The following is a 21,408-nucleotide window of genomic DNA, read 5'->3' as shown; positions in this document are numbered from 1 at the left end:
CATTCTAATCGGAGTGAAGAAATGCATACTTTCAGAATCTCAAGGTCTTCAAAGAGGATTGAAAGAGTAAATAAGAGGAATAAAGACAAAACACTGTGAAAGAAATTTTGATATTCCTCTTCAATTTAATCCATGTTTACTTAGTTCAAGGATGATTTTAGGGAAGCAATGACTAGTCTGAATAGAGTTCAGAATAATATGTGTATAAGCAACAAGGTATTTCTGTGGATAGAGAACAAGGCCTGAAAACCTGAGGTCTTGGGTTCAAATATGGCCTCAGACACTTTCTAGCTGTGTGACCCTGGGCAAGTCACTTAACCCAAATTGCCCAGCCCTTATTGTTCTTTTTCTTTAAAACTGACACTAAGAATCAATTCTTTTTTTTTTAAACCCTTACCTTCCATCTTGGAGTCAATACAGTTTATTGGCTCCAAGGCAGAAGAGTGGTGAGGACTAGGCAATGGGGGTCAAGTGACTTGCCCAGGGTCACACAGCTAGGAAGTGTCTGAGGCCAGATTTGAACCCAGGACCTCCCATTTCTAGGATTGGCTCTCTATCCACTTAGCCACTCAGCTGCCCCCTAAGAATCAATTCTAAGACAGAAGGTAAGGGTTAAAGGAAAAGGAATAATAAGTCTATCGATAGGCCGATAGGTACGTTATGTATTTATTTGTAATTGTTCTATTATTCTAGATCACAAGACAAAATCATGTGAATTATAAGGCAAAATCATATGATTATGTCTTCACATTGCATTACCCCTAGCTCGATGTCACTGCTCTGTTTGGACATTTCCTCTGACTAACCACTTCTTTGTTTCCTATGATACTCTGGACCGAAATACTCATTGTTAAATTTCTTGTGAAAACCACTGTTGAGGTGAAGGAAGTATGTGGGCAGGTTAATTCTCTGCTAAGAATGAGAAAGGCAGAGAGGGGGAACAGACGTTTATGAAGTCCCTTCTGTGTGCTCAGCACTACAAATATTATCTCACTTAGACCTCAGAGCAGCCCAGGAGGGAGGTACTTTATGGCTGAGTAAACTGAGGCAGGCAGAGGTTAATTCACTTGCCCAGGATCACGCAGGCAGCAAATGTCTTAGGACAGATTTGAACTCCGGTTTCATCTGACTCTAAGCCTGCTCCTCTGTCCACTGTGCCACCGGAAGAAAACTAAGGTAGTGGGACTTAATATTCCTCACAGCACTAGTAATACCGAAAAAGAGGTTCACTTAACATTTGTAACTTCAGGAGAGAATTGAAGGTAGGTCGGTGAGAAGCCCAAACAAGCAGGACACTTTTGAAATTATTATACAGATTTATTCTTCTTCTATAGAATAAGTTATATTATATAATTTACGCGTTGTAAATTATATATAGCATATACTTAAAAAACAAAAGTCTTCACAATTTCGTATAAAGTTATATTTTCTCCTGCTGTGTATATGGGAATGACCTTTTTTAGTATTTCAATGTGGCACAATGATTTCACTGTGTAAGAGGGGGGACACATATATATATATATATCTCCTCTTAGCAACAGTCCTTTTTGGCGCTCATGAAGGTTCAGAGCCTATGGAGCCACAAGAGCTACGCGTGGGTAGGGTTGATGTTGTCATCAGATTAGTTCATTTGAGAGACAATATGGCATGTCATTCTTTCACCGCTTCCCTCTCTTCTTGCTCATTTAGTGACCTTTTGTTGTCAATTGACAAATTTGGGCATATTAATGCAAATGTCCTCAAAAATCTTCTCTATGGGGCTCGGAATGGCAGTCATCAAAAAGGACTTCATAAAATTATTTACCTGCCCCTTGGGGCAGTTAGGTGATGCAGAATCTGGAGTCAGGAAGGCTTATCTTGGTGAGTTCTAATCCAACCTCAGGCACTTAATAATTGAGTGACCCTGGAAAAGTCACTTAAATCTGCCTGCCTCAGTTTTCTCATTTGTAATTTGAGCTGGAGAAGGAAATGGAAAACCATTCCAGTATCTTTGCCAAGAAAACTCCAAAGAGTTTAGACACAATTGGACATGACTTTAAAAATGACTAAACAAGTACCTCTTACTCCTTTTTCCCAGTGATATATTTTATATGCCTCCTTATAGTTCTGAGACTACAATGCCCTCTTCACTGGTGCCAGGGAGTTTCCACACCACTGATATCACCAGACTTTTTAGTAGGATTTTACCTGTCGAACTGATAATTAACTTATGAAATTATGAAGTGGGAGCAGGCACAGCTGGTTCTTTAGGTACTCACCGGGAAAGACTATGCTGAAGCAGGCAATCACTTCAATTAAACACAGAGGATTTGCGGGGGGGGGGTGGGGGGGGCATAAGGGCAAGCAACAAAAGAGGTAAAGAGGCAGAGTAGGAACTGGTAGAATGGTGAAGAAAGGTAGTGTTGGGAAGATGGACAGGGGTCACAGAACCATGGATTAGAATTGGGAACACTAAACAGAATAAACGTTATGAGAACAGAAGAGTGCTGGGGGGTAAGACAGTGAAGCAGGAGTGTGAGGCCTCATGGAGAAGCAGACCAACTCCTGTCTGTGGCACCTTGGGTTTTGCCATATCTGAATCGTCTCAGTTATCAGCATTTTTTTGCAATTCAGATTGTCTAGAATTTATATAACATCAGACCAGAAACTTGGCATCAGTGCCTTCCTCTGATTCAGCGCAGATTATGAGGATGTGAATTTTAATTAATAAGATACAATTTGTAAATTATGCTCTTTTGCTCTTTAGGACAGTTTGTGCCTGACTTCCAGGAGGGAACTTGGAGGGATCTACAAGAAAGAACACTACCCATATTCAGAGGAAAAACTGTGGGAGTAGAAACACAGAAGAAAAACAACTGCTTGATTACATAGGTTGAGGGGGATATGGCAGGGGATGTAGACTCTAAATGAACATCCTAATGCAAACACCAACAACATGGAAATAGGTTCTGATCAAGGACACAAGTAATACCCAGTGGAATTGTGTGTCGGCTACGGGAAGGATGGGGGTGGGGAGGGAGGGAAAGAAAATGATTTTTGTAACCAAAGAATAATGATCTAAATTGTTAAAAAAAAAGTTAGTCCTGGTTTCTGATCCAAATGCCCTTTTGGGGTGATTAGCAAGTTAGTTGACTCTTAGAACCTGAATAAATGTTCTCTGTTTGCATTGGTTCAAATTATTTTGCAACAAACATCCCACAGCAAATCACATAAGCCGAGATGAAGGAGAAGAACTCACTAGTTGGCATGTCATCTGAGTGCAGGAAGGCTGGCAGTAGATGTATAGTGTAGGTCATGTTAAAGCTGAAAAAACAGAGAAATTTCTCACCCCCAAAACTCCAGTGACATCTACTCAGCCCCCATAGGGTAGTCCTTTGTCTGTTCATGAAGAATATTCTGAAAAGGATCACTGTTGGATGATTTCTGTCATTTTGTGATACCAACAGATATGAGACTGAAGTTCCAAATGAGGCAAATAACACAAGACCTCCTATTATTCCCCAGGGAGGTAACAATAAGGAGGGCATATTTGGAGAGCTGATGGGCCATCTGTGGCATATGAACGTCCCAGCATGAGGGCCAGAAGGGCCATGAAGAATCCAGAAGCTAGAATATCCCATACTCATGGATAGGCAGACTGTGTATAGAACAAGAGGAAAACTACTCTTTCAGTAGATCAGCTATGCCACAAGGAAATACTTCCCGTGGAAAGTGGAAAACTAGCATCTTCCACTTAAATACCTCGGACACGTTATCTAAGGTTTTCACTCACTAATTCACTCAGTCTCTTAACATTCTTGAAATGAAGCTCAGTATTCATTGACAATGAAAATGCCGAGAAGCCAAGTCATTTGTCTTCATTCTCCGATAAAGTCACTGGGGTATTCCTAGACAATCTTGATTTGTTAGTGCACTAACCATCACTTAAACATATGTATGCTTCATGGAAAATACTATGCCAAGCCCTGACGATACAAAGATACAAAAACTGTCTTTGCCTCTAAGAAATTTGTAGTCTGTTGTTGGAGGAAGGGAATGGCAGAATATGAAACGGACAGAAAGAAGTCTGTGCGACGGGGGAGAATATTGGGATCCAAATAAGAATCCCAGATGAAACGTTGTTGGAAAATGTAAGGATGGAGAGATCATTTTCAAATGGGAAAATCAGGAAATGTTTCCTGGAGGAATTAGCAGAGGAGAAAGGAAGGCCCCCAAGTGTAAGCTGTCTTGTAAACATAGGTAGTTGACACTGCTATAATCGGCGGCATAATGGCAATTGTGAAATCCCAAAATTGAAAAAAACCCAATCTTGGATTGGAAAAATATTATGGAACTTCCTTATAACAACAGTAAGTTAACATGCATTTGTGCAATGCTGCCTGTGTTCTAGGCTTTGTGATACATGCAGGGGATGTAAACACAAATGGGAAATAGTCCTTTCCTCCAAGAGCTTACATTAAAGCAGAAGTCACAAAATGTGTTGCTTAGACCAGGTCCAGAAAGAGTTTAGAAGACAATGAGGGAGAATTACTGGGAAATCCTTTCTCAAGTAGTTTATTTAGAAGAAAGAGGATCTTTTTGCCAATTTGGTGGCCATCTTAGATTTCTGGAGGGAGGCAAAGAGAAGTATCGAAAATCCGAACTCTTCAGGAGAGGCCCCTAAAAAGGACTAGAATTTGTTATCATTTCCCCACCCGATATCTGAGGGAATGAAAGAACATGTAGAGATGCAGCATTAGTCCTGGTATCAGTTTAGGATCGAGAACAAACTGCATGCAAAAAGCACTGAAATTTTCATTGCAGATCTCTGATAGGGATTATTGACAACGAATCATGTTCGTTAGAGCTGATGCTCCTGGTGGTGCTCCTGGACATCATAATTGTTGGATCCCAGAATCTGCCTCTGATGACACTTCATTATTGAAAACGTTTTGCTTATACTCCCTATTTAAAATTTTTAGTTTCATCTCCTCCCCTGGCTTGTAGAATTGTCTCAAAATTGTTCGTATTGAGAGGCCCCCAGAAAATGCTGAGACCTTACTAGCAAAGGGTCGGATGTGGTAAGGTCTTGGGTGGCCATTAAGGGCTGTTCTAGCTGTTGTGGCTTCAGCACATCCTTCAGCTGACCCTTCTGTTTGGTCATCTCATGTGCTTTCCCACCAAGAAGTCTGAAACATGCAATCATTCCCTTGGGCTTGGTGCGAGAGGAGACGCTTTTTCTATGGCTCCGACTGTCTTGAATTCGAGTTAGTGACTCAAAAAGATGTGTCATTCCTATCTTACCTTCTTGGAGTGTGAGCTTGTGATGCTTGCTCGGGAAAATGATTAGATGTTATGGTTCATGAATGATCATTATATCTGCGAAAAATACTTGAACCTTCTGGATTAAGTAAAGTTTAGGCTTCATCGTATGCATGCGTGTGCACAATATCCATATGGGCATGTGTGCACGCATACACACTGTGAAGCGATCTCTAGTCTGCATGCCTTATGTAAAAGGGAAACCAGAAAAAAGGGGGCTATGATGACAAGGTATGGAGACAAGAAGGAAGGCGACAGAGCTTTGAATGCTACACCCATGAGATCCAGGTTGACTGGGAGTCCTGAGCCATGACAGGAAGAATCTCATGGTTTTGAAACTTACCATGTTGGGTAAAAGCCAAGCAACTCGGACCTCGTGATGGTCTCCTGGAAATTAAATGAGATTAAAAATTAATCTTGGAGGAAGAGGTGCGGCACTCGGAGGGCCTGCCTAGGACGAATAATGAGTCTCCTGAAGTGACTGCAGGTAATTCAAAATCACAATGATGTAAAATGTGGCCATTTGTTCCAGTCCACTGGAACACTGAAGGAGAGATTCAAATAATGTGACTGCTTCAGAAGGTTCATTGTGCTCACTAATTGGGACATAGCTGTAAGTAGTAGATACAACACTTCAGGAAAGCTCACTACGTTCCTGGCTCTACTCTAGGACTAGCTTACCTTCTCCAGGGAGTAGAGTTGATGGAATGGAGCCATTGACTGACTAATGGAAAAGGAGTTGGGAAATTGTCCCCAATTAGTAGCCAATATGATATCTTAGTGGATATTTTTAGGACTGTGCGTGTTTGTAATAGCAGCCAATTTACAACAATAAAAAAGACCAAACATTGGTTTAAAGAAAAAAAACAAACAGGTAAATACCTTGAGAAAAATAACCTGTTAAGCTTTACATTTGATTTCTTCCTCGTTGAAGCAGAGATCATCCGATCCTTTCCTAAAACTAAGTTTGTCTTGAAGGAACTGAGAACCGAGAATGTGCGAAGAGAACAATCCCAAGGGAACAAAAACGACGTAGAAAGGGGAAGTTGGATAAACTTTTCTGCCTTCACAGATTTTCCTTTCACAAATCCTTTGAAACCCAGAGTAAAAACGGCAATCCTTTTCAGCTCTCCCAAACGGGATGTCTATTTTTGAGCCTTGTGGTTTTCTCTCTTCAATATTGTCCCCCTACCATAAGTACACCATAGACAAAGCCTATTTCAGCACTCCGGGTACCAACGCCATTTGTCTAACAGAATAAAAATCTCACTTTCCTGGAAAACAAAGGGTAACGTGATGGACAAAAGTGCCTGGCTCTCGGATGGAGCCAGAACTTGCCCATCACTCACCTCCTCCTGATCAGGGTTTCTCTCCAAAGGCTCCTGTCTCCCCTATCAGAGGCATCCATTTAACTGCCTTCAACCACTGCCTTGGCTCATGCCATACTGCTTTGTCTCTAAAAGACAGTTTGGTAAAAGTTCTCGAATCTCTTCCTATGGTGGAAGGAAGTTAGCACTGTTTCCTTCAAACTGCATTTCCCAACAACCCATGCAAGGGGAACACCAACTGCTGCTCATTGCCTCAAATGTGCCCCTCAAAGTCCCCTACAAATGCCAACGTTTCCCTCGGCATGGACAGATGGCCTTTATATTCTGATTGACTTCTTGGGCCCAGACATGTAGCCCAGTGATGACGGGAGCTCAGCTCTTCCTGACTCTCAGCCAGGTCTCTGTTCTCTCTACCAATGGGGTCAAACTCAAAGAGAAACAGGATCCACCAAAGCATGCATCAGCGACTCTGTAGGTCACACGTTGCCTTAGTTTTGAAATGTAGCATCATCTATGTTTGATTGTATTTTTATTTCTCTGAATAGTTCCCAGTCTGCTTTGGTCTGCATTCAGGAGTATTGGGATGCCATGTCTGAGAGCTCTGCGCTTTGCCATTTTCCCTCGCACTTCTGCTGTTGAGATCTAAGGAATTCCACAGATGCCAGTGTTTAGCCCCTGCTGTCAGATCCACGCTCTCCCGCTCCCATTAAAGTCGAGATTATGTTTCAGACCTCCAGTGACGGATTATCAACCGTACTTCTCCTCACCACAAACCTAACGCCATAGAATTGGCTAACTTGATGGCCTTGTCATTTTGAGTGAATTATATTAGAAAATTCACCACAGAGTGTCTGGCCATTAAATTGGGTGATCCGACTGGCTACTCGAGGCCTCCAGATCAATGAGGGCTGCCATACGACATTCTACCAGCCCCTCCACCCCAGACTTCTGACAGGAACGGTCATAAAACTCATTCTGAAAGTTCTGTTGAATCCCCGACAGAGGGCAATGCCATCAGCTGAAAAAGTCAATAAAAATTATCCATCAGAAAAGACAAGAAAAGCTTCTGTTTCTGGCCAGAAGGACTTGTGGACCCTTTTCATTCACACATGTCAGTTGCAATTAAAGAGTAGCAAACCCAGGGTTTACGGAATTTGGGGTGTCCAGGAAAAAGCTTCCCTTTAAACACAGTTATTCCAGTTGTAAGTCAAGAGGCAGATGTCAATAAAGATGGGATTTCGACCTATCTCTACTAACATCTCTTACATGGGATTTCTTTGGGTAAATCAGATGTGACTGTTTAAACTCGGTATCCCAGAAGTCACTGTTCTCACATATATCCAATTCAGACTTTCCGTCTTTCTATGTCTCCCTTTCCCTGAGGAATGACTGAGAAATCAGCCAGATGTAACGGGGGAGGGTGGGGGTGGTTCATTTATTTAAAGGTTGGACTGGATTATTTAGGAGTGTGGTCGCCAGGAATTTATATGAATTCCAAAGAGATTTATTTACAAAACATAGAGTAAGGGAAATCAGAGAGAGGATAAGTAAGATATCTAGCCCAAGCACTAAGTAATTTACTTCTGGCCCCTAGCCCAACCTGGGCAGGGAGAGTTGATTCTTAAATGGCCTCGGCAAAGCCAACGACTGGGGAAAAACTCTCTCAAGAGGCTAGTCTCTCCTGAGGCTCATTTCCTCAGAAAATATCCAGGAAAGGAGTCCGTTCTTTCACTCACCACGTGTCAGTCCAACAATCTCATTGGGTGGGAACAGGGGGTCAGGTCGAGTCAGCAGATTTCTCCTCCAGCCTCCACTCCAAAGAATGAAGAAGTCCCTCCCACAGAAAGTGACCGCTCCTTTTAAAGACGCTTCTTTTGCATCACTTCCTGTGTCTTCCTCCACTTTTGACATGGACAAATCATAGTCTAAAACCTTGCTTAGGTCTGCCCAGGAGGCAGTCAGTTGGTTCTGACTCATCACCCACTCTTGCACACGGGGGTCATTTAATGATTAAGTGGAATGTTTACACTTTGGGTGATTAGATCTAAAAAATGGGCAGATCTTCCCACTCCACTTTAAGTAGGGTGTTCTAAAAATAGGCAGGGGTTACAATTAGGAGAGTTAACTTTAATTTTCACACAGATCAACAAGCAGTGCACTTTTTTCCAGCTTCTCCAGTTCTCCTTACTCCTAAATTCATGTTTTTCAATGTCTCCTTATTGCAGAATAGCCATAACTTTCTAGGAAATTTAAACAGTACTTTATCAATTGCAGAGTAAATATTTTATGATAATTGTTTTCTTATTCATATCACCCCTAAGTTCCCTCATGTTATCCTCATGCCATGGATAATGTCTCTCATGTGAAGCCCATGTTTCACTGAGTTTGCTCCATCTAAGAGTTCAGTTCCTTTCTCATTAGTAATTGGTGAGATAGTATCATCTCCTTCTATTTCTTGTCCAATCAGAAGCCCCACTCTGTTGTCATAACAGTCAGAATCATGGGATATCAAACCCAGGAGAAAGTTAAGTAAGCTAAGCATAGGAGATTTGTGATTTCATTGGTAGACAATCTTCTTTTTTTGTTAATATGGCAATGCTTGTCTTGTTTTGTTTTGTAAAATTGGGAACAAAAGACATTTTTAAGTGAGACAACAATCTATTGTTAATAAAGCAATTAAAGTAGTCCGTTGTCCCATGCTTGCTCATACAGTTATGGCTGCTCCAATGAAGCCAGCCAAGTGACTAAGAAAAATCTTAAATATAACTGACTGATTTTGATCCATGACACTACCGTATTCAACTAGGGAAAATCTTTGCTATGGTCAGTCACATTAGTATGTAGACCCTATTGATGGATTGCTAGGCTGGGCTTAGATTTAATTCAATTTTGATTCAAAAAGGGATCATTACGTGTTCTTTAGCAAGGAACTGATCAAATGAAAAATAGCATCTGGTTGAAAGAAGACTAGATTTGGCATAAGTCTGGATAACTTAAAATCCCAGGTTCAGAGCAAATCACTGAAACTTTTGGCACCTCAGTTTCCTCATCAGCAAGGTGGGATAATGATATTTCTGCTTCCCACCTCCCAGGGTTGGTGACAAGCAGATGAAATAAGGTATGAAAGACACTTTATGAAATGTAAATGCTTTTCTGTCTTTCTGTCTCAAGCATCTAACACAATGGCTTTTAGGAAATCTTTGTTCAACCAAACTGAATACATGGAAAACCTCATTCTGTAAACTGTGTGTGTGGGATGGAATGAAAAGGGGGAGAGAACAGAATTAGGAAGATTAAATAAGGAATATACATGTATATATTTATGAGAATGTTGTAATTGTAGGCTATTTTAAATTGATGATAGATGATAAATTGATTAAACAAATGGGTAGGTAGACAGATGATAGATGGACAGAATTTATTAAGGACTCACTTGTTCCAGTTATTGATAACTATTCTCCTTAAGAAAAAAATCTATTCCTATTAATTCAACATAAAGTGATAAGGGCTTTTGCTTTCTCTTTCAATCATCTAGACCTAACCACAACATTTCTATGTCTGTCTTTTCTATCTATCTTTTCATTTAGCTTGAAAATCCTTAGTAGTCATTTCCTGAGATAATGCTTCATACTCTTTTTTTGTTCCCACAAAGCCCTGGATATAGAAGCAAATGTCCTTTGTTCCATGAGCCATTTGGGGTCCCACTAGATGTCTGTGCCTCCATATTGTCAACATCTGACAAGGAGGTGGCTCCCTTCTCCTAGCCAGGTTTCTCCATAGCTCAGATGAACACACAGCAGGATACCTCAGAGCTGAAGGTGGTTAACTCTGTTTGCTGTTGTGGCTTGCTTAAATCTTCCAGACCTTTCATTTGAGTTCCAAGTATTTCAGGCTCTGAGCTTTCCCCTGGGAATACCACTATTTGTTGTTACTAGCAACAACTTTGACACTGGAATATTTGGGTGAGTATTGAAGGAAAGGAAAGGAAAGATTGTTGTTGGGCTGCGCGCGCACACACACACACACACACACACACACACACACACACACACACACACACACAGGGAACTGTAGCACTGCCTGGTTGTATGGCAACATTTAGGAGAGATTTTTGTTCTGTGAGTGGATTTGGGTTTACACATATGGAAGCCAGACCTTTAGGAGAGAGAATTTTTAGTGTCTTAACTCCTGTTGTATTCTACTTTAGTCCTTTCCCCCTAAGTCATTTCTCTTGACATACAGTTTCATATATTTAACCAAAGGAAATCATAAGCTCATTCTTTGTCCTTTCTAAAGGGAAAAAAGAAAAATTCACATCTAAGCACGACAAAAGGGATACATAATGCTGTCACTGTTGCCAACAGGAGTCCTTTGCACATCTAAACTTCCGCGTATTATATTACAGTTATAATCATGAAGCTAAATCTCCTATATTTCAATCCAGGTCTGACCCCTCTGCTGAGCTCCCTAACGTGCATTCCTAATTAATTACCTACAGAATTCCTCCATGAGCACCTCAAATGCAACACCTTCTGTCCTGATTTCACTGTTTCTGTATCTGCCACTACCATTCTCCCAGGTTCCCATGTTCAACAATTTAAGGATCCCTTTGCTCTTTTATCACCTCTCACAGAGATAAGGACTGTATGTTAGTTGATGAAGGAACCTTTCTAGTAACAAAACTCTCTTTACCACAGATGCTCAGGTTCATACATATTCCACAGGTTAAAATCCTAGAGAGGTTATTATTATTATTTTTCCCCTTTACTATCATTACTTGGGAAGCGGTGCCATTATTACTAAATTGAGGAAACTGAGGCAAAGAAAGTTTGAGCAGGATCACACACAGAGTAAGCGCCTAAGGCTGGATTTAAACTCAGGTTTTCTTGATCCCAGACTCAGAACTATTTATTGCACCATTTAGCTGCCTCTTATTGCTGGGAGCAGAAGTATCAAACCGGTATTTTGTTGTGCTATACTCTGGAGCCCTGTAACTAAATTAAAAAGTAATTAGTAAATATTTAACAAATAAGCAAAAATACAACATAACAGATATTTAATGTGTGTTATTATATTAATATGTGATTTTCTAAGTCAATATACAGCCAACAAATATCCTGTATACATGGACACATTTCTATTTAAGTAGACTTTCCCAGATTATATAGCAAGTATGTGACAGTGGCAGGACTTGAACTCAGGTCCTTGTGGCTCCAAAGCCATTTCTTTCTTCTAACACACTGCTTCTCATTATTACTCATATCCAAACTATTACCAAGTATTGGTAATCAGGAATTATTATGTACTTGTATGCAAAGAATTATACTACTAGGCTCTGGGAATACAAAAACATAAATGGTGTGGAAAGGAAAACTGAATCAAGCTCTGGATTTTCTGCCACTGAGGTGGAGGAGACCGCAAACAGTTAGAATGTTAGAGAAAAGATATTGACAACAATGACAGTTGATAGGGGGAGAAGCAACTTGGAGAGTGACAGTTGCTCTCAAGGGGACATTCTTTCCTGGTCCTCAGACTGGAAGGAGCGCTCTCTCCTTGTCTCTGGATAGAAGTACCTCTATTCCTGGATTTTTCCCAACTGTGTACTCTATCTGGATTCCTGTGATCATGTCATCAAACAAAAGGATTTAAGGGGAGCAGTCTAAACAGTAGCACTGGTCTTCAGGGCATTAGCCCGAAAAGACAGGCCCAACCAGCTCTGAAGGTCAGAACTTTTTCTTCCTCTTGCTGTCTTCTGCTAAAGGTTTTGAACTTAAGACAGCTAGCATAGATTAGCATAGACAGGAATAAAAGAAATCCTCCACAAGCCTGCAAGGTCTGACCACAGCTCAAAAGCTGAGAAAGACTCAAACGCAACCTGTGAAAAGTATAGGGCAATCCTTATCCTTCTACCCTGATACCTTACCAATCCAAACATGTTATTAAATTCATCTTTATTTAAATAACCCACAGTCAGATAAGAAGGAGGTCTATAATTTCAGGGGAACATAGAGGGAACAGAACCTAAGGACAGCTATTCAACCATAAAAGGTCGTTATTGGACCCTTGCTGGGTGACCTTGGTGGTGGTGAGGGAGGTAGAGGCTTGTCCCTAAGGAGGGTCTGTGCTTACCTGCCCTGGGGTATCTTCAACAACAATCAATAGAGAAGACATTCCCTCAGGTTATCATAGGTGGCCCATTTCTCGGGAACCCCATTTTTCAAAAACAGCCTCTTGGCAGGGGGCATCTCTCTCCTTTTACCTCACAGCATCCATATTCCCTCTGTCCCTTCTACTCCTCCATTCCCTGTTATAAACCCTCCCTTATCCCCGGTCCCTTTTCAATCCTCAACAATTGCTTTAAGTATTACGATGGAATATTCCTAGCCCTCAGAAAATGTACATTCTAGGATAAGAAAGTGACTCTGCAGATGAGCCCATATAGAGTGTATACAACGTTATTTGTGGGATGAGCTGGGTGGGGTGGGAAGAAAGCACTAATAGCCCAGGGGTCAAGCCTTTTCTAGGAGCAGAAGCAAAGCTCTCCAAAAGCCACTTTGTTGGTTCCCTCCTTTTCACATAACCAGTGCTATGGAATAGGCACTTCTTGTCTGGCAGCTACCAGACAAGCCTGTCAAGGTTACTGACGGCAGGGAAATAAAATAGAAATGAAGTGCACAGTGGGTTTTGTACAGTGCAGAGCTGAAGTAAAAAGGACATCTCCTATAGGAAGCCATTTCTAATCCTTCATTGGGGCGCCTTGACTCTTTAATTATTTCCTATTTGTGCTGTGTGTGGGGCTTGTCTATACATATTATTAGATTATGAGCTCCCTCATTAGATTATGAGCTCCTTGAGGGCAGAGAATATATTTTGAGCCCATTTGTGGTCTCAAGGCTTAGCACATAGTAGGTACTTAATAAATGCTTATTGTCTGTAACTTAAGATTCTACTTCTAATACTGTCGCTCCTGAGCCTCCACTAATGTGCTTTCCTTTACTAATCATACTGAAATATTACAATAGGGTTAAAGGGGTTTTAGGGAAGAAACATAGAAGGAAACATATAAACATTTTGATTTTATTAAAACAAGGAAAGGAAAAGAAGGGAAAGGGACAGATCTTAACTGTTTCACCCTCTAAATTATAAGCTATCTGACGACAAACTATCTTATTTCTAAATACATTAAAGGCAGCGTCTTTAGGGATTAGTAATCTTCCAACCGTCTTTTGGCGGGCAAAGTCCAAAGATCCCGCGAGAACTAGCCGGAGGGGGTCTGTTCTAGCTGTCCAGCAGAAGAATGAAGACGGCCTCCTTCTCCACCCCCAAAGATATTCCCGGGCTTGTGTGACTGCTAGTCTCTCAAGCTGCTCCTCCTTCCTCCGGGTCCAAAGAGAGGCAGTTTCTTAGCTGTTTCTCTGGGATTCTATTCCACCAGCTTGAGGGAACATCCGAATCCCATGCTGCCATGGCCCAAGTCTTGTTTCCCATTTTAACATAATCACCTATTAGACTTAAGTAACTTTTGGCAAATGAGTTTGCTTAGACAATAGCCAAGAACAATTGGTATAGACCGGAATTGCTTGTCAGCTCAGGGAGGGATGAGGGAAGAGGGGAGGGAACGAACATGAACCATGGAACCGTGAAGAACTATTCTAAATTAATTTTTTAAGAAGAACTGTTGGCATAAAGCCTTCCGTCCGAAAGCCTGAGGCACACTCTGGCAAACACAGCGTGTCTGTACACTAAGGTTGGGCTAAAACCTTCGAGGACAGTGACAGGAGAATATTGAGATACGAGTATGTTCCACACATGTCAAAGGAGAACGACCACGAGACAGCAGCAAGCCCTTTTCCTCCTGCTGGTCCTTGGAGGGTTCCACACAGGCCCATGCAGCGGGGCTCCAAAGATTTGCTCCCTTCTAATACGTTTCTCTCTTGTTAGAATTGTTTCTCACCTCCAGTAACAGTCGCTCTGCATCCATTTAGATGTCCCTATACTCTATATCCAGCCTGCTCGGAGTCTTTCACCAGCAAAAAGGTAACCAGCTCGCTTTTGTGAGGGGAATCCTCGCTCTGAGAATAGCCCACTCAACCTGCCCCGTGCACTTGCAAAGCAGCTACTTCTCGAAGACCTGGGTTTTCTGCTCCTTCTTGCCCCACTCTTAAATTGGAATCCTTAACATTTAGCCTGGAGAACTACCAAAGCGACTTACTGTTTTTCTCCATAAGGTGTGTCTGATTCTCTCAAAAACCCACAAGATGCTTCCTGTACCGTGTCATTTGCCATCACCTCATGACCAAGCCTCTATCACGCCTTCAAATTGACCCGGGTCTTGTTCACACACTGGCGGAGAAGGGGAACTGCAACCCAAGAGTCTGGACCCACTGACTGAATGCTTGAATCTGGACTACTTTGACTAAGGTGTGTCTGGGGACAGCTACACCTTCCTTCCTTATCCGAAATGTCTCGTGCTTATATTCCATTTTCTGAGATTCTGTTTATTCAGGTGAGTCATGGGCCAGTTAACATTAGTGCAATAAATCCTGGGGGAAACAACAAAACCATTTGTTGGTGTCTGGATTGTTCTTCCAGATGAAGAGGCTGCTGAGCCGACGGGGCTTCACTGCCTCAATCCCGTCTAAGAGCCAGGAGTCTTCATATACAAGTTAAGTTGGAGCCCCTGGAGACCGTGCTAGAAAGTAGCTCACTGTTGCTGCATGATCTTGTTTAAGAGGTATCACGGTCAACGCCAGGGCACAAGGAAGCAGGTTTATAAGATGTCGTTTACAAGAAAATGCTGGGATTCAGTACCAAAAAAATCCGAGAAGTGGCATGTGTTAGTTATCATCAAGTGTTTGGAGTCCCTCCCAGCAGCTGGCTCAAAGGATCAATGTGTATTAACACTCAAGTTGGCATCTCCTGCTGATATGTTGGGCCTCATACTGTGAGCAATAGTGTTAGGTTCTGTGTTGGGTTCTTTGTCCCCATGCCCCCTGCCCCACGAAGTAGTGCCGATGTTAGCAAACTTCTTTATTATGTGGCTTCTCTAAATGAAATATGTCTGATCTCTGTAGCCCTTCCAAGAGGAGACTGAGCAATTGAGTCGGCTTCAAGAACGCATGGTGAATGGCAGTCTAAGACTGGTCTCTAACAATAACCACATTCGGAGTTTGAGAATTTCGCTGATTCGTTGACACTATTTTCTTTTTAAAGTTCAGTATTTCCAAAATTTCAGGAAGACTTTGTGTCTTCTTAGCTTCTTTTATCCTTTAGTTGATCGTTCTTATTTCCACTTTCTATCAGTGTAGAGTTTCCTTTAATTTCCTTCTCCTGCTTTTCTTTGTATTATTTGTTATTCTAAATTAGAAATCCACCAACAACATGAACTCTAATATTTTGAGCTTATATTTTCTTCTCCAGTGAAATATGTTCTTAGTATAAGCCATTATTATAATGGATGTTTCTAAAAATCTCAATGGGTTATTGCAAAATTCTCCAAAATTGCAATCAGAACAGTTATAGAATGTCATAAATCAAGAGATCCTGTTGACCCATGATAGTCTTTTGGGGTTGGGTTTGAGAGTCTGATCTTTTGGTGATGTTTTGGGGAATAAGGGTATATGTATTTTTCTCTTGCATTATTCCTTCCGGGACTCGGGGGAATAATAATCATGTCAATTCCATAGGTAAGGGGCATTGATGAGAGAGGTTATGCAAAGGGGATAGAGTGGGCAAGCACATCTTGCCAAGGGTCACTCTTTGGCCTCCTTAGCTACCACATGTGACTCTGTCAAGTTGTTGTGGCCTGATGGCTCCCAGCAACATGGTCCAGTCAAGAGTGCAGAGTACTGTTATTTTTCATTCCTATTCCAGAATTAGCCAGCTGGATGAGGTAGGCAAGCCGCAATCTCTCTTGATTTTATTCCTGTCTATAAAATAGAGGTCATAATACTGTGGAATTCATATAAAATATCCCACTTGATGTTTCCTCCTGGAAGGAGAAAAAGAACACTAAGAGATATACAATTAAATAATATCTAAAGACCCTACGCTCTATCTTTCTTAGTAATTATTTCTCTTCCATAATATATTCCTAACTGACAAGTGGAGGAAACTACATTGAAACACAATAGAATGTCTATTTCGGTCCCTGTTTAGACCAATATGTATGCTATATACTCTAAATGAATCTGATTAATTCTTTAAAGTGGGGGGTTTCTAGTTTTATACATCTTCCTTTTGGGTGAGTGGCCTGTTTTGAAAGTCTGGTTCACTTTTGCAGAGAATAGGAGGAAAAGCCATGCCTTTGTCACCAGCATGAAAGATAAAAGGAAGAGCAGGCCAAATAAGGAACTATCAATGCTGAGCGATCTCTCCTCTGGTCTCTAAAGGGATGTTGGGCTAGCATTGTATCTCTCTGTTATACCTCAGATATCTCTGGTCTGAGAGTATGAATCTGAATTCAGAAGGAAAGTTACTCCCCTGAACACTTTTAAGAGGGAGGGTTGTTGTTAGCTGGTAGGTGGCAGAAGGGGCAACTAGCTGGTGTTTTGGATAGAGTGCTATGTCTGGAGTTAGGAACTCATCTTCCTGAGATCAAGTCCGGCCTCAGACACTGGCAATGTGACCCTGGGCAAGTCACTTAACCTCTTTGCTTCATTTCCTCATCTATAAAATTAGCTGGAAAAGGAAATGGAAAACCATTTTCTTTGCCAAGAAAGTTTCAAATGGGGTCATGAAGAGTTGGACACAACTAAGAATGAGGATCAACAACAATTTTTAGCTCCCATTCACCATCTTAGCCCCTGTCCATCAAACATCAGGTACTTCCTAGAATATTTGCCAGAACAGAGGATCGTCAGATGGAAGGACGCTGTCTGATTCCCTGTGGCCTGAGCTCTCCTGCTTACGTATGACAAATCCTTTCTTTGGGACAAGCAGTAGACTCCTAGCTCAGTGGGTGCTGGAGACTTTCTGATAGGGTAAAGAGAGAACCAAGGCTGGCATTCTGTCATTGTTTTGACTGTGCTAAATTCATCTGACTTCAGCATAGTCTGGCTGAAAGTAAAGTGGACGCGTGCAATTCAGCAGCTGGAGACAGAGTTCAGTTTTCAAGGACAGTACAAAGAGAGCACATGGGGGCACCTAATGGAGCTGGTGGCAAGTGAAGAAACTTTTTGTGATAGAGACCGGGAGTAAAGGACCCAGTAGGGGACCCACTCTGTGGTGTCTGGCCCAGAGATTTGGATTCCTGCTAGGACAGGAGTTATGAGATGGGAGAAACAAAATGGACTTGAGCCAAACTAGCTGTTTGACAGTCCTAAGCTTATCCTCCCTTTTCTCCCTAGAGAAATGTGAATCATTGACCTGAGGGAGCAAGCTGTGGGCAGACCCTGTCCTCCAAAGAGGGGAGTTGATGGCCCTGGTTCACAGAGAACCCCAGGGAGTTTCTAGAGGAGGGGTTCCTGAAGCTGTGGTCTGATGGAGCCGATGCTGGAAGGCCTCCAATGCTTTAGGCCTCCATGGGTTGAGGGAACCCTGAAGCCCTCCTTTTACAGAACCAACTTAATTATAAATCAAACTCAGATGATGAGTTATTTGCTCTTGGCCTTGTAAAAATGGATTACCTTGCAGTCCGCTCACAGATGGGGATCTGTAAGGAAGGGAGTGCAGTTCCTAAAGGAAATGGGATAATAGATTGGTTTTGTTCCGCTCTCCGCCAAGGTTTACCACATCCTATCCCCAGCCTGGCTTGGAGGCAAGAAGGCCTTTCTTCCTGGGTGGAACCCCACCTGAATGGCTTCAGACCTCATTGCTACAATGGATGGCCCTCATGATCAACTGAGGCTGCTGGCACAGTGGCAGCTTGAGTAAATACTGCTTGTCAGTGCAAATAGACTCTCTAGGAACGGAGGGAGAAGTCAGAGAACCTTCTACCCTAACAGCCACCAATAAGGTTGATGCCATCCTGCAGAGGAAGATTTGGATGCGGCTCGTGAAACTTAGAGTTGACAGGAAAGTTGATTGCCATGCCATGGGTTGTGCTTGTAAAATTGAACCCCCAAAATAAGCACCTAAGCTCTAGGGACCCTTCAGTCCCATCCTATCCTCCAAAGCCTCTGTCCCATTTGGATCATTTCAAGGAGGCTTCAGAGGGCAGTTAATGGGGGCAGTAGTGTAAACCTTAAAATTTCCCAGACCTACTTTATAAGATTGGATTAAGACCATTCCCCATTTGGGCAGTGAACTCTACTTAAAGCAGGAATGTGAGAATTCTACTTTACCTACTTGGGTCTGCCCTAGGGGAAGATTAAATTGTGAACTCTTTTCTGAACAATGAAAAGTACTTAAACCCATACTTTTCTTAAGCTAAGTACCTATAAAGGTCAAGCAACGTGTGAATTTACAAGGAACAAAGAACTGGAAAACTTACTCAGAGCTTTCCTGTGTGAATTACTCAAAAATCCACACCTTCTTAGGTGTGGACTAAGAATGGGCGGTCCTTTAGAAACATCTGCAGTGATTGGTAGATGTAAGGACTTAGGGGAGGTGACAGAGGAGATTTTGCCCTTAAAAATAAGAGCTCAGGGAAGAGCTGGGAAGTCATTCTGAACCATTCAGATGGAGGAGGGAGCTGGTGAAAGCAGCTGAGATGCTGCTGGCCTGGCATCATTAGAAATCCTTACTTAGACAGATCTTATGGTGAGTGTTAAAAAACTGACTGATTTCTCTTTTAAGACTCAGGTCTAGGCCATGTTGGCTTGAGGCCCTTCATACTTATTCCTTTCTTACTCTCTCTCTCTTTCTTTGATTACTCATTGTTTTCTTAATTAAAATCTCTATAGAACCCAATTGACTTGGGTATTTGAATAATTGGGAATATTTCCCTGGCAACCACTTTATATTTGATTTTAAACCCAAGACACTGTAGTGAAACATATTTCTGCGGTCAAATTTACTCACCCTCTCTTATATCTATAACAATTTATATCTTCCACTATTTTAATCACTACATTTTAAGACCTCAGCCATTTTAAATCTCACAGTAGATGGCAAAGTGAATAGAGCCGGGAAGATTGAGTTCAAATCTATGATCAGATACTAACTTTATAACCCTGGACAAATCACTTAACCATTCTTAGCCTCAATTCCCTGATCTGTAGAATAGAGATCATAATAATAGCATCTACCTCCCAGGAATATTGTGAGGATAAAATAATCATTGTAAAAGGCCTAACATAGTGCTTAGCACTATAGTCTGCTATTATTATCATTATTATTATTATTATTTTATGAAGAGAATGGATGCTATGAGGTCAGGCATTTATACTCACACTTTCAGCAACTGCTAGGCATGTTAATGAGGATAGGACCAAATAGAAATCCTTAGAGTTACCTGAACCATTCCATGTCCCCAGGTGAGAGAGAGAAGGGGGCAGGCTGGCATGAAGGATAATTCTTCTCCAGTGGTAGAGGTGGAGGAAGTTAGGTCAGAAAACTGTTATCCTTAAAGCACTGAAAAAGAAAGAACAAAACACATGAACAAAAACATGAAGTCAAACAAAACAAATTCCTGCAGTCCTGTTTAAATATCTATACATACATAATGTGTACCAAACATACATGTCTATCACTTCTCAGGTAGAATGTTTTGTCATCGTTGCTCTGGAATTGTGGGTGCTTATTTTATCGGTCACTCATTTAAGTGATTTGTCTTTAGGCTCTTCCTATTTATTGCACGTCTTAGGATCCTGATTCTGCTTACTTCCTGTGAATTAGTTCAAATGCTTCTTCCCAGGTTTCTCCCAAACTGCTCCTCTCTCATCGTTCTTATAGCCCAGCAGCGAGGGTTCCATTATATTCTTTAATCAGAATTTTTTCGGCCATTTTCCAGTTGATGGACATGTCAAATTCGACATGTGCCAGAACCAGCTTGTACCAGAGGAAACAATATTGAATTTTCAAGGGAAGTATTTACACCTTTGCTTATACCTTACTTATATAAATTCTATAAATCAAGGCTGGATTTACCTGCTGTGTTATCAATTTTCTAATCTTGGGAAACTGATGAAGAAGAAGAAGAAAATGTCAATAACACAACTTAAAAATGTGTCCTACATTAATTCTCTCATAGAATCAGTTGTTAAACATTTACCAGCACCACCCATCCCCAATTCAGTGCCTTGACACCACAAAGAGCGACTATAAAGCTTTTCGTACATATAGGTAGGTCATCTTTCTTTGATCTTGTTTAAGACCTCGTTGTGTGATTCCCAAGTCAAAGGGTGGTACGACTTAGTAACATTTTAGGCATAATTTCTGGATCCAAGTATAGCTACTTGGTTAGATCCATTGGTAACATTACAAGTTAGTCTAGTGACAGAGCCAGGAGATGGTATAGGCTGACCAGCATTACAGATTTGCTTGTTTCCACTAGAGGGTGTATCTGGGCCCTAGGAATTTCTGAATAAACACATCTAGGCAAGTGCTGAGATTAAAAGGAATACCCAGGACTCCAAGTATCATATTGAATAATATTTATTAAATATTTATCTTGAAGTATAAGGAAGTAAGGCTAGCAAAAAACCAAGAGCCGCTCCTCCCTCCTCCGCAATGGATCCAGAGAGAGCACATGAGCAGAAACAAAAACTCAAAACTCCCTCCAGGTAAGGAGAGGCACAAGGAAAAGGGGATTGTGGGAAATATAGTCTCTCGGGTTCAAGATTCTAAATCAGTACACAAGAAAGGAATTGCCTGTGGGTTCTCCTGCCCTTTAAAT

The 21,408-nt window shown here is 41.5% G+C and overlaps 1 long non-coding RNA gene across 1 annotated transcript in view; it reads right to left on the bottom strand.

The window, feature by feature from the left end:
- Nucleotides 1-11,696: 11,696 nt before the first annotated feature.
- The window catches only part of LOC107649506 (uncharacterized), an 18,968-nt gene continuing 9,256 nt past the window's right edge, over nucleotides 11,697-21,408 (bottom strand). Inside the window, exons 2-3 of the long non-coding RNA XR_001623251.2 lie at nucleotides 20,026-20,144; nucleotides 11,697-16,620 (exon numbers count right to left, since the gene is read on the bottom strand). This is a non-coding gene — a long non-coding RNA (uncharacterized LOC107649506). The remainder of the gene's footprint in view (nucleotides 16,621-20,025; nucleotides 20,145-21,408) is intronic.

The sequence above is a fragment of the Monodelphis domestica genome, chromosome 7 (assembly GCF_027887165.1).
Source record: "Monodelphis domestica isolate mMonDom1 chromosome 7, mMonDom1.pri, whole genome shotgun sequence".
NCBI lineage: Eukaryota > Metazoa > Chordata > Mammalia > Didelphimorphia > Didelphidae > Monodelphis > Monodelphis domestica.
The sequence above is the reverse complement of the archived record's forward strand: the minus strand, read 5'-3'. Positions and strand labels throughout refer to the sequence as shown.